The following is a 13,666-nucleotide window of genomic DNA, read 5'->3' as shown; positions in this document are numbered from 1 at the left end:
TGGGTGTGGATTAAATCTATAAGTGACTTTGTGAAGGGTTGGTATATTGAGTCTTACAATTCATGAACATGGTATATCTCTCTAGTTATTTAAATCTTAATTTCTCTCAACAATGTCTTTGGCTTTCATTATTTGAGTTTTATCCATCTTTTGGCAGATGTATTCTTGAGTATTTAATTTTTTATGTTAGTGTAAGTAAAACTGTTGTTTTAATTTCAATTTTGAATTTTTTGTTACTAACATGCAGAAATGCATTAGATTTTTGTGTTTGCATCTTTGAGTCTACCAACTTGATAACATAATTTATTAGTTCTAGTGGCTTTTCTAAAGGTTCAATGGTTTTTCTAAGTAGGCAGTTATGCCATCTAAAAAATAAAAAAGAATTGTACTTTTTTCCTTATACTCTTATAGTTTTATTTCTTTTTCTGTTTGGCATACATTTCCAGTATAATGTAGAACAGAAATGATGAGAGCAAACATATGTATTATAGGGAAAATATTCTGTTGCTTAACATTCAATATGGGATATTAACTGTAGATTTTTCATGGATATCTTTCACCAGCTTAAAAAAGATACTTTTTATCCTCGTTTGTTGACAGTTTCTTAACTGGACTGGAAAGAAAATTATCTCTTTAATTATTTTCTCTTAGAGAATCATCCTTTGGTTTCCTTTCTTTTTCCTTAATTTCCACTCTAAACTCGATTATTTCCTTTCATAGGCTTATGTTTATTTGAATTTACTCTTCATTTTCCAATCTCTTATGGTGGAAAAAGAAGTCATTGATTTTGAGATATTTCTTCTTTTTTAATATATTTATTAGTTCTATAAAAATCCTTGAGTACTGCTGTTGGTACATCCCACAAATGATTGGCTGTGTTCAAACTTTATACAGTTTAAATTCTTTCTTATTTCCCTTTTGATTTAGTCCTTGAGTTATGTGCTTTTTATAATAGTCTACTTATCAGTTCTGTTTAAAAGCAATTGGATTATTCCCAGTATACTGCTAGGAAGTAATGCTACTAAAACTGTTCTTACATACAGTTCATGGTCTATAAATTTAAGACTTCTCCTGGGATATATCAGCTCTTAAAACACACACACACACACACACACACACACACACACACACATACACACACAATCCACCTTATCAGATGAAGATAAATTGTTTACTAATTCCAGAATGTACATTTATAACACCCAAGCAATGTCTATTGTTCTACATTCTCATCAACATATTCCAATTATAACAATCTTTTTGGCATAAAAATATTTCTTTTTCTGATAACATGATTGATTATCTATTTACATGTTTAGTCTCCTTCCATATGTTATTTACTTTTATTGTTCACTAAAAAAATAAATTGTCTCTTTCCTTTTCTTCTCCTTCTTCCTCTTCTACCTCTTCTCTCTCGTCTTCCTTTTTGTGAGTCTTATGCTACTTTATATTCTTTTAGGGAACTAAGCCTATGCCATCTACACTTGTTGCAAATATTTTCTCTAGTTCGTGGCTTGTTCTCCTCTCCATTTTTTTCTAGTTTGTTTTAAACTTTGTTTTAGTTAGTCTTTTAAGAAATTTATGTTTTGCATTCTTATATAGTGAAATGTGTCAATAATTTTTTGTCATTAGTACTTTTTGTGTGTTGTTTAAATATTCTTTCCTTGGAGTGTGTGGGGGGCTCAGTCAATCAAGTGCCTGACTTTGGATTTTGACTCACAAGACTGAGATTGTGGTGTGTAGTCTGTTGAAAATTCTCTCTCTCCCTCTCCCTCTGCTCTTCCCCCAACTGTTTCTGCACATGCATCCTCTCTCTTAAAAAAAAAAAAAAATATATATATATATATATATATATATATATAAATATTCCCTTAGCCCAACGTCATAAAGATATTTTTTTATATTGTCTTCTAGATTTTTAATTTTGGATTTTTTGCATTCACATTTATAATCCACATGGGATTGAAGTTTTATATATTAACATAAATGAGATCCAAATTTTTTTCCCATTGCTTATGAATTTTCCAGAATCGTATATGTAATTGTCTTATTTATTTCCTATGGTAGATAAAGTTTACTTTGTTATTTATCAAGTTTCCTTTATGCATGACTCTGTTGTTAGCATAAACACTGGTCCAAATCTGTCTACTCTACCATTCTTGTAAGTCTTATTATTTTATATCTTCCCTTTACCATTATTTTTAACCTCAATATTTGCTTTATTGCAATGTTGCTCTATATATATGTGTAAATAGTTAATAAGGCTTCATGCTTGATTTAGTATTTGTTTACTATTTGTTTAATGATGTATTTTCCTATTTGTCCTTTTTCTTAAAACTTCTTTCTAGAATAAATTTTATTCTTCCTGAAGTACATCTTTTAGAATATTTTTTAGGAACAATCTGGTGATAGCAAACTCTTTGTTTTATTTTAGCTTACAGTGAATTTATTTTACTCTTGATCTTCGAATATACTTTTATTGAAAGTTTTAAGTTGACCACTATTGTCTCTTAGTATGTGAATGTCTTTCTTTCTTTCATTGTTGACTGTTAAGAAGTCTGCTGTCAGTTTAAATATGTAATAATTAGTCTTTTCTCTTACTGTCTTTAAGTTCTTTTCATGTTACTGTTCTACATTTTATTTTATTTTTTTTAAAAGATTTTTTATTTATTTGTTAGAGAGAGAGAGAGAGAGATACAGAGCGCAAGCACAGGCAGACAGAGTGGCAGGCTAGAGGCAGAGGGAGAAGCAGGCTCCCTGCCGAGCAAGGAGCCCGATGCGGGACTCGATCTCAGGGCGCTGGGATCATGACCTGAGCCAAAGGCAGCCGCTTAAACAACTGAGCCACCCAGGCGTCCCTACATTTTATTTTAATGTCCTGGAAATTTCTTACTCACTGCATTTCCCAAATTTTCTCTCCCATGTCCAATCCTTCAGAAACGGCTAATAAACATATGACACACATCTTTGTATTCTTCATATGTTAACCTACCTTTAATAATTTTCATATCATTATTTTCTGAACTATATTTTGAGTTTCTTTTTCTTTTTTTTTTAAGATTTTATTTATTTATTTGACAGAGAGAAATCACAAGTAGATAGAGAGGCAGGCAGAGAGAGAGAGAGGGAAGCAGGCTCCCTGCTGAGCAGAGAGCCCGATGCGGGACTCGATCCCAGGACCCTGAGATCATGACCTGAGCCGAAGGCTGTGGCTTAACCCACTGAGCCACCCAGGCGCCCTTGAGTTTATTTTTCATCTTTATCTTCCAGTTCACTGGTTTTTTCATCTGTGCCAAATATTGTTTGTTTCTTTTGTATTTTTGATTTTCAACACTTTTTTTTATTTTCAAAAGTTATATTTGACTTCTATTTAATTCTTCCTGATCATTTTGATATTTCCTTAGGTATTTGTTCATGTTTTCAATAAAATATGTTATTCTGATATAATTTGACATATTTTTTACACCTTTACTTGGAAATTTCAAATTCTGAAGTCTTTTTAGAAATCATAAATCTCTTGTTTTTCTAAATCTATAATTTAAAAAAGAATCTTGCTAATTGTCATATATGATTGTTCGTTTCCTTGTGTATTTGCCAGTTTTGTTATATCTATTATTTCCATATATTTTACTGAATTTAGTCTAGGGGTATGACCAAGATTCTAGTTTGGAGATGTTTTTCCCTTTTCTGTAAAGAGGGTTGGCATTTTTTCCTCTGTTAGGTGCAATGTTGACATTAAAAGGAATCACTTTAACTTATCACCCTTGGGGTTTTCTGAAGCTTGGTGATAGTAAAACTATGTTATACTTCCCAGTATCTGTGTTTTTAGCTTACTGTCAATTCTTCAACTTTTCTTGTCAGTTCAGGAATACATTTAAAATTTTATCATTTAAACTCCATTCACCATCTTCATGTTTTGCAGGGGTGGAGGACTAATCCCCATGTTGCAGGAGACATGGGTCCAATGATTCATTTATTCATTTAAACCTGTATTCAAGGAACTCACACCTACTTTGTGCCTGCCCCGACAGAGGGCTAAAAATATAGTGGGTAAGAAGGGGTCCATATTCCTGCTTTCATGAAGCTTGGATTCCAATAGGCCCACAGAGAGAGATTTTGTGTGTATAAGTCATGCTTAATTTTGTGAAAACAAATAGAGTTAAGAAGTGAAATTAGGAGGATATGATGATGATGATGATGATGGTAAAGGTGTGTGTATATTTGTACAGTGAGAAGGGGAATATTTGGGGACTATTATAGTCAACAAAGTCTTCGGGAGAAAACATTTAATCAGAGACTGCAATAAACTAAGGAAAGAATCATGTGAAAATGATTTTTCTAAAATATCAAACAGGAAGTATAAAGGGTTAGAGATCCCATGGAGGGGAGTTGGAGTGTCCCAGGGACAGATATAAACCCAGTGTGGCTGAAGCACAGTGAAAAAGAGTGTACATGATAGAAAATGAGGATCTTGTTGACCATAGCACGTAGCTTGACTCCTGTTTTGATCATAGTGGGAGTTTTGCACAAATCCATGGCATTATGTGAATTTTCTCTCATAAAAAATAACATTCCAGCTGCTGAATTGTGATTAGTGGGGGACCAATTAGGTTTTTTTCTTTAATAATTCAGTCCAGGGGTAATGATGGCTTGGGGATGAGTCTTGAAACTACAGCTTCCAGGATTTATTTATTAGTTAGATATGGGTGGGAAGGAAAGAAGTGACTCAGTGATGACTTCTGAGTTTTGGGGCTGAGTAGCTCCATTTAGGTCAGGACATTTCTGAAGGCTCAGAGCAGTTTTACGGTGGCAGAGCTTTTGACTTTTGTAGCCTTAGAATACCTTAGTTAGAAACAGTGCATTCAATAAATTTAGTGTGTCTAGTGGTGCTGCTGTGTCCACTGGATATTTAGGAAAACTCAACTTAATGAAAGTAAAAGTATTTGGAAATCCACAAATAGTAATACAACCAGCAGTTTTAAAACTGTAAATAGCACTTGACATTTTTTTGCCTATGAAATTTAGTAGAGTTAAAAAGTACATTCAGTTGAGGCTAAGAAATTAAAATATATTCAACAATGACCTGTGTGGAGTACAGCTTTCTCAAATTGCTTTAGTTATTGCATATCCAAAGCCTTAAAAACATAAATGCCTAAAGACATGCTTATTTTCTATACGGACAGTTATCCTAAGAAAATAATTACGGAAAAGCTCAAATACTTAATTGCAAGATAAATGTGAGAACAGTTTCATAGCAAAACAAAGAGGGGATTGATCTATCAGTCATCTATCTATATAATGGAATACTATAAAATCATGAAAAAATGGTACTATATATTTAGATATTTCCCATTCTTAAACTCCGGATACATGGAAAAATTATATTACCTGAGTTTTTTTTTTTTTACCAATTGGATATGTCTGTGTAATGAGTTCTGTCTAGTGAATGGTGAGGACAGTGATGTATTTCATTTCTGGAATAGAAATTTAATTGCAAATGTAAGTCCCTATAGTGCTCTATTTTCTATCTGGTACAACCTTGAGCATTTGAATGGCTACAATGAGCTTTCCCTCTCAGAATAATCATGTAGCATGAACCAGAAAAGAAGCTTTGTTGTTGTATGTTCTTCATATTTTGATTCTGGTTGCTGCTACACATAATCCAGTTTAATTTGGTGGATACATGTATTTACTAATATGAAAAAGTGTTCATGGCATATTGTTCCACTGAAGAACATTTTGGGGAAAAAAAGCACAGTATGATCTTATTTCTGCTCACCTGTGTGTGTGCATGTGTGTGTGTGTGTGTGTGTAAGAGAGTTTGGAAGTATTGAAAGTAGCTGGAATGGATAAAATTGTGTTTCATATCTTTTTATGCTTATATGTATTGTTTTATGATTTTTTATAGTGAACTTAATTTTATAATAAGAAAAGATGCATTTCAGAACAAGTACACCAAATATATCCATCAGACAAGTTTTTGCACATCAGAGCAAAAGGAGCCTATATTGGTCATTCATTGGTACCTCTGACTCATGGTGTTTCTTTTCATTACAAGGCCCTGGAAAAGCTTTTGGCAAAAGGAGTGGTAATAATCACTCATCCTGGCAATATTTGTGACACATTTTTTTGTTGTTCTCTTCTTCAGTAAATATCAGAGTCAGAGACACTTTTTCTTTTTTCTTTTTTTTTTTTTTTAATAATCAAATGTAAGTTCCTTTCATCAATTAACTTCAACTAATTTGCCCACACTTCTTCCACTAGGGTCAGTTTATAAATAAATACCCAGAAAGTGATCATGAGTAACTCTTGTAGTAGAAGGACCTGGCCCCAGGCAGAAAAGCTAATCTTGGTGGAGTTGTTGACACCCTGTGTGACCTTGAGCGAATCCTTTGATCTGTGTGTGTGTGTGTGTGTGTGTGTGTGAGTAGTGTGTGTGTGTTCATCAATACTCTTTAAAAAAATGGGATGCATAAGCAGAGGTTGACTCAGTTACTAAGCTTGAGCAGGAAAAGTAATTTATGTTACCCTTAGCAAATGCAAATGAATAAACTCAAGAAACAGAAAAAAATGTACTTTACCTTAGAAGAATTATTTACAAATGAAATGTTACATTAACTTTACCTAGAAATTTTAGAGGTTTTCAGAAAATATTAATGTGGCATGAGATAGTTATTTTAAATAGAATCTATTTTGAGGAAATTTATTCTATTCATACACAGAGTAAAAACCTAGAGAAATCTTTTGATTGTTTTGATTAAATTATTCTCAAAAGACATTGGACACTGAGGTTTTTGTTCAACTTTTTTAACCTGTTTCTGATATTGAGATACCAATGGGAAATTTATTGCTTAACATTATATAACTGATTTTATTTTGTGTATTGACCATATGTACTTGTCTTCCAAGTCTTCTGTTCATCTTGTCATACATTTATTTTTGTTTGTTGATTCATCTCCTCCTTTGACATTGCCCTTTATCTTTTCTCAATAAAATGTTTTCCTTCAGGGACATCAGGTGGTGCAGTCAGTTAAATATCCGACTCTTAGTTTCAGCTCAGGTCGTAATCTCAGGGTCATGAGATGGAGCCCTGTGTTGGGCTCCATGCTCTACATGGATTCTGCTTAAGTCTCCCTCTCTCTCTGCCCCTCCCCTCTGCTCATGCACACACACACTCTCTCTCTCTTAAATAAATAAATACATCTTAAAAAAAAAGTCTTCCATTAATTAAGAGAGGTACCACTTTTCAAATACTAAGATGCATATTTGTAACTGAACTTTTATTGTGTTGTGAAAACCTTGTACACTGTTGTTTTTTTCGTTTTTGTTTTTTGGCATATTGTCACATGTGCATTGATGAATGTCCCAAGGTTCTATGGGAAATGTGGATTCAACACTCTGTGCCACTATATAGACCATTATGAGGGCTAAGATAATATAATATAAGTATGGGAGTACTGTGCCGATAGGAAAATGGCAAAATAAAAAACTGTCAAAATAAGCTGTTGGTAGTTTTTTTTTTTAATTTTATATGTCAAAATTGCTTTAATTCCAATTAGTTATACAGTAAAAATGTTTGCTGCAAAGATGCTCACAGAGAAACTTACCTGAAACCAACAGAGTGATCAGTATGTGTCATGGACTGTGGTAGATCCATTTATTTAATGATCTGGCAAATAGTTGCTGGGTACCAACTATGTGTCATCTACTCTGCTTTTGTGGTGTTATCCCCTTCTGAAAACCAGTTTGTGTTGTGATATGGTGATGGTCTTTGCACTGACGGGATTCCCTATCTAAGTAAGGGAAGGAGACATGAGAAAAGAAGCCATTAAAATTCAGGGCTAAGATCGAAGTTTCCTTGGTGTATTGGGAGGGATAGAAGAGGAATGTCTAAAAGAATGAAAAGCCAGAAACTGCATCAAATTCATTTTCAAGGAAGAAGATTCCTGATGGGGAATGTAAGAACCACAATGCACGCTCGGATAACAGTGGGTTGCGGAAAGCAGGGTGTGTATACTGGAGGGTGTCAGCTGATCAAATAAAAGGAATCGTACAGATTATGAGCCTCTGTGTTTCTATAAGGCTAAAATATTGGAAAGTCACCTTAGAAGTGGTGAACAAAGTTTTGGATGAATGATTTGAACATGACCCAGATGACTTAATGTTTTTATTTTCTCCAGGAAAAGAAAACATGTAAAAGGGGGTAAGATGAGAAGCAGGGTGATGCAGGTGACCTGTGAGATTCAGAAGAAGGTGTAAATTCACATCACTTTTAGATGTTGGAACTCTCTAGAGTGGGTGATCAAAGGGAATTTGAGGGGAGGAAAGAACAGAGAGTTTCTGTCCTAAATATTCTTGATTCGTGAAGATTACGAATGAAAATATCAGGAAGTTGAGGAGATGATAAAATTAATTTAGGATACTTTAAGCCTAAGACACATATCAAATACTCTAAGAGGCAATGTTTATGAAGCCGAGTATGGGATTCTGAAGGCACAAAGTTATGGTCTTTCCTAGATAAACATGTACTTGAGTATGAATACATGCTGGAAATTTCTATAATTTATTTCCCATATTTGGCTGTACAGGGTTGCTTGCTTATGAATACAGAGGCAAAGCAGAGAGTCATAGGTGACATTCTGTTGCCAATTCTTAATGTTTTCATGCTGTTTAGGTAGGATAAGCCACGGGTTTGGAGTAGCAAGGTTAAATTCAAATGAACCTTCACCTAAGAGTCGAATGACCTTGAGAAAATACATTTCTCAGAGGTTTAGATTCTGTGTTGATGAAATGCATTTAAGACTCTCCAATATTCTTTCTATAGCTCATCTTCCTTGCTTAGAATGAAATCTTAACCAAGAATTTGTTTTTTGGGTCGCCTTGGTGGCTCGGTGGTTTAAGCCTCTGCCTTTGACTCAGGTCATGATCTCAGGGTCCTGGGATCTAGCCCAGCATTGGGCTCCCTTCTCAGCAGGGAGCCTGCTTCCCCCTCTCTCCCTGCCTTTCTCTTTGACTACTGTGACCTCTTTCTCTCTGTCAAATAAATAAATAAAATCTTGAAAAAATTTTTTTTCAAATTCATAACCTACCAATGGTCTTGGCTTTTGGTTAACAGTTTTGTAATCTGCATATGTAATTTAAAGTAAAAGGGAGAATCAACATTATTACTTATATACTGAAATCCACTATTATTCATTTCACTGTCGAGCCAAATTGTTCTGTGATTCCAGGGGTCTAGAGTTTATTTACTCAATCTGAATCTGCCTTAATTCTCTTGAATGTCACAAAGATATCCTTGGTGTTCTCCATTGTGTAAGACTGAAAAGGCGATCACTCAAGGAAACAAGGTCTAGAACCACATCCTGGAGCAGGTGTAGTTCCACAGAATTCCCTTCAGTTTAGAGGTCACAGGGAAACCCGCAATTCACCAGTTAAAGTCATTTACATCAATGACTTTACAGTGATCTTCAGAGTCCCTTTTTGTTATTTGTAGAATCTCTTAATATTTTCTTGTTCTTAACCTTTCCTCCTGATTATTTTTCCTTCTTTGATCCTACCCATTTACAAAGTAATGGGAAAATGTCACTTTCTCCCCATTCTAACACTTTTTAACTCCTCCAGTATTTTATTAGGCTTGTACTAACAGTAAAGCTGCTATATCTTTATATGTTCTCATTAACTCATTTATTCAACAAGTATTTATTGACTATTTATTAAGTATTATTTATCAACAGTGCCAACACACTATGGTGGTATTGAAGATTTAATGATGATAGAGAATGACATAGCTCTGTTCCTCCACCCCCATGACATTTTTACTCCTAAAAAATCCTAAAGTGTAGTTTAAATTGTAATTTACATAGCTGAATGATCAATACTCAGGACAGGGAAGAAAAGCTACATGGACCATCTGTTCTGAATACCACAGGGGAATTTTGAAGAAGTCAAATGTAATCTCACATTATATTTGGGGTAAGATTTAGAGAATGTTAATTTAAGGTCATCACATAAGTTGCAGGCATTTCTTTCCTGTCATATATGACTTTATTGAAGTATTTGTAACAGAATGACAGACAACATGGAGAATTGGCCTTATAAGCTTAGAAATTAAATAGAAAAAAACATGTAAAGTGGCATGGTATTTCTAGGTATGGAATTTCTGATAGTTTTCATTTTATGAGGCTACATCAAATAAAGGGAAAGATTTTAACCCAAATAGTGATACAATATTCCAGATGTTTTGAATAAATACTAAAATCTAATAAATATTAATAAAATGACAAATGTCTAAATTTAAAATATTTGGAATCATTCTTATTTGTATAATACAATGAAATACAGGACAATAATATTATAATAATACATTTTTTAACCATTAAAAATAACAGTTTGCCATACCTCTAATTTCTGGAGACAGGGTGGTATTATTTGACATGGGAAGTTAGATAAAAATAAAATCTTTAAGACAAATTAAAATGGTTAGGTCTGTTAACAGTGAATAAGGCAACTTGATTGGTGAAGTAATCATTTTCTGAATGAGCAAATTACAGTGTGCAAACAATTAGTTCTAGAATTGGGAAGGCGAGGAAGCTGGACCTCATGGAATGCCTGGTTCCCATTTCTTATGGAAGATTCTGGGGAAGCTTGCAGATATGGTCTTTATTATTAATTCTAATATTTTACTTTATACCTAAATTTACAAATTAAGTTTTAAAATCAATTAAGATGCCATTGCACCACATCTGTTGTTTCAGAAATAAGAGGCATACCTAGATGGTATGAATGGCCATTTTCAGAAGATGAATCCCCGTAGCATCAAAAGCTGTTTTGCAGAATTCACAGATTATTTTGCATTTCAATAGAAAGAAAAATTAGAGATATACATTGAAAAGTTCCTAATAACCTGTATTTATTGCTCATAATAAATACATGAGAAGATATGTTTCATTTCCTGACGTTCTTCTCAATGCCCCATCATGATGTCCACATGGATTAAGTTTTTAGAAGGAAGAAGGCAGGGACACCCAGGAGGCTCATTTGATTAAGCATCTGTCTTCGGCTCAGGTCATGATCCCAGGGTTCTGGGATCAGGCTCCCTGCTCAGCGGGGGTCCTGCTTCTCCCTCTCCCCCTGCTTGTGCTCTCTCTCTCTTTCTCTGTGAGATAAATACATAAAATCTTAAGAGAAATAAAAAGAAAAAAGAAAAAAAGGAAAAGAAAAGAAAGGAGAAGGCATACAGCTTGCAGCAATTAGGCTATCAGGCCTGGCCTGGAAGGGGACATCATGGCAGAGAGAAGGTGACCATTTTGTTTCCAGAGGTGGACTTTTTAGGTGCTAATGTGACAGATCTAGCGGGGAGTGGGTGAGACTTTCGCATCAGATATGCAACTGTGAGATTGGCGAGATGTCTAGCAAAATTTAGACAGTCTCTTTTTCCAGATGTGGCAATGTGACATCTCATTAAAGCATGAGAAGACAGCGACAAGGATGTTTTCAAGGATATGTTTGATTTTCTTAACGTAAAGCAAACAATTTTATAACACTCTTTTTAGGGTCCTTTGAATAGTATTCCAATATTTCTGAGTTCTATATTGAACCATACAGGCATGTGTGTATGTAAGTATTTTTGTGGTTATGGCTTATAAAAGTTATGCATATAAATATAAAAAATATATATATTATATATATATATAATATGTGTGTATATTATTATCTGTGTACATACAATCATGCACACATTCAATTTATTCAATATCATGAGAGCAAGAACCCCAAATAAAAAACACATTCAGGGAGTGTGAGGCTCATTTTTTATTCATTTGTAGTAACTCAAGTTTGAACCCAGGTTTCTAAAATCAAAAGGCTCAGTGCACAAACCCAGTGGACCATGGGTAGGGTAGGGGGCAGGTGGGGGATGTTCTGATCATCCTGATCTGGGTGGGGGTGGGGTGGGGGGCTGCCCAGCATGTGTCAGAGAGATCAGTTTCAATGGAGCTGAAATCCACCTCAAGCAAGCCGGAGCCTTCGAATCCCAAAAAGTCTGCATGTTCCTAAATCACAACTTGAAACTCCCTGGGAAAGCTCTCTCACTCACCCCTCATCCCAGGATAGGCCATTCTAAGGCTGAAATGTCTGAACAAGTGAAGAGGAAGAACATTTGAAGAAATAAAAAACAAGGGTATCAATTCCTGCAGTTTTTCACGGAATTTTAATGTATGTCTGTGAAGAAGTAATAAACGGGCTATAGTCCATTAGGCAAGAACAAATTTCCCCCCATAATTTTATCTTTGTTTAATTGAATATTTAATTAGTATAAATATGAAACTAATTTTTTAATGTGTTCAGTACATTTAGCAGGAAGCGCTGGTGCTGGGCTCCGTCTTGAGAAGCACTTGTACAGATGGGGACAGCCACCGTGCCCTCCTTGTCCTCCTCAGTGTGCTGATAGAAGTGAGTGGGTCATTTGGCATTAGCAAAGGAGTAAGTTAGCATTTGCACTGAGCTGGATCTTGCCAGGCTGTGCATATTGGAAGCCGCAGACAGAGGCTCCTTTCACGTTGATGAATGGGTTTTTTCAAGCGTTCTGCTCCCTAGTTATGAGAAGGGTGACCCGGTCAGGAGACGACTTTATGAAGCTATAAAAAATGTATGTCACTTCGGACTCTCTAATGTCACGGGGAAGGAAGGGAAAAAAAAAAAAACCTGTGCAAAAATGGCACAGTAATAAGGCTGTTTTCTATGCTTGAAATAGCTTTCTGTCTACAGTCATACGTGGTTCTGAAACTGGGGCAGCCAAGAGTGCCCACCAAGCACCGGAACTGGGTAAATCAGAAAAAAAATATATATTTTTTGGCTTTGTTTGGCTTTGCAGGTCTTCACAGAAATAGTTATGGTGACGACAAGAAGACATTTCTGAATGCAAGTCGGTAGCTCTGTGTCAGAACTGGGGAAGGTGCAAATGTCTATTTAAAAGCCAGCAATGTACTCAAGGTGATGAAGACTTTTAAGTATGCAGAAGGGACAGAAAAGGAGTCACTACAAAGCAAACGCATTTTAAAAGGAGTCTTTTCATCTAATATTTTATAAAGTCCTTCTTCTGTATCACAAAGAATTAAAAAAAAAAAAAAAAGAGGTTGCCAGGTACATTGGCCCCTCTGCTTTCTGGTGAATACTCTGGAGTTTACAGATAGTGACATGTAGATTTTAACAAAGGCCGTCCCCTGTAGACCCATAATTTAGCATTCATTGAATTCTCTCAATTCTCTCATCAATATGCATATTTCACAGTATCAGGTGCTTTCCTTTTTGATATGTCACACATTTCATAATTCATGTTCAAATGTTAATTTACACAAAGAAGGGAACCTCAAGGACCAAGGTTAGAGGTTTTTGCCTTTATTAGGGCTTCAATTAGTCATAGGTGAACTTTAGAGCATCTGCACTGGATTCATACACTGGCTTTGTCAGGGTTGAGTGGTACAACCCTGGAGCATCCCGTTCTAAACCCGAGTACCCTTTGTTATTTCTTTTCTGGGGCCTGTAAACCTCTTCCATCAACATGCCTGGAGGAGAATAAAACATTATGTAAAAAGCGGTGAGTTCAAAGCTCTAGGTATAACAAGTATCAAACTTATCTGTTGTTTTGAAGGAGGAGGCAAAGAACTGT

At 35.0% G+C, this 13,666-nt stretch overlaps 1 long non-coding RNA gene across 1 annotated transcript in view; it reads left to right on the top strand.

The window, feature by feature from the left end:
- The window catches only part of LOC309867503, a 55,707-nt gene extending 42,766 nt beyond the window's left edge, over positions 1-12,941 (top strand). The window contains exon 3 of the long non-coding RNA XR_014313214.1: positions 12,872-12,941. This is a non-coding gene — a long non-coding RNA (uncharacterized lncRNA). The remainder of the gene's footprint in view (positions 1-12,871) is intronic.
- Positions 12,942-13,666: the final 725 nt, after the last annotated feature.

Source organism: Mustela nivalis (genome assembly GCF_964662115.1).
Source record: "Mustela nivalis genome assembly, chromosome: 6".
Lineage (NCBI taxonomy): Eukaryota > Metazoa > Chordata > Mammalia > Carnivora > Mustelidae > Mustela > Mustela nivalis.
This window is presented reverse-complemented; position numbering and strand designations above follow the sequence as displayed.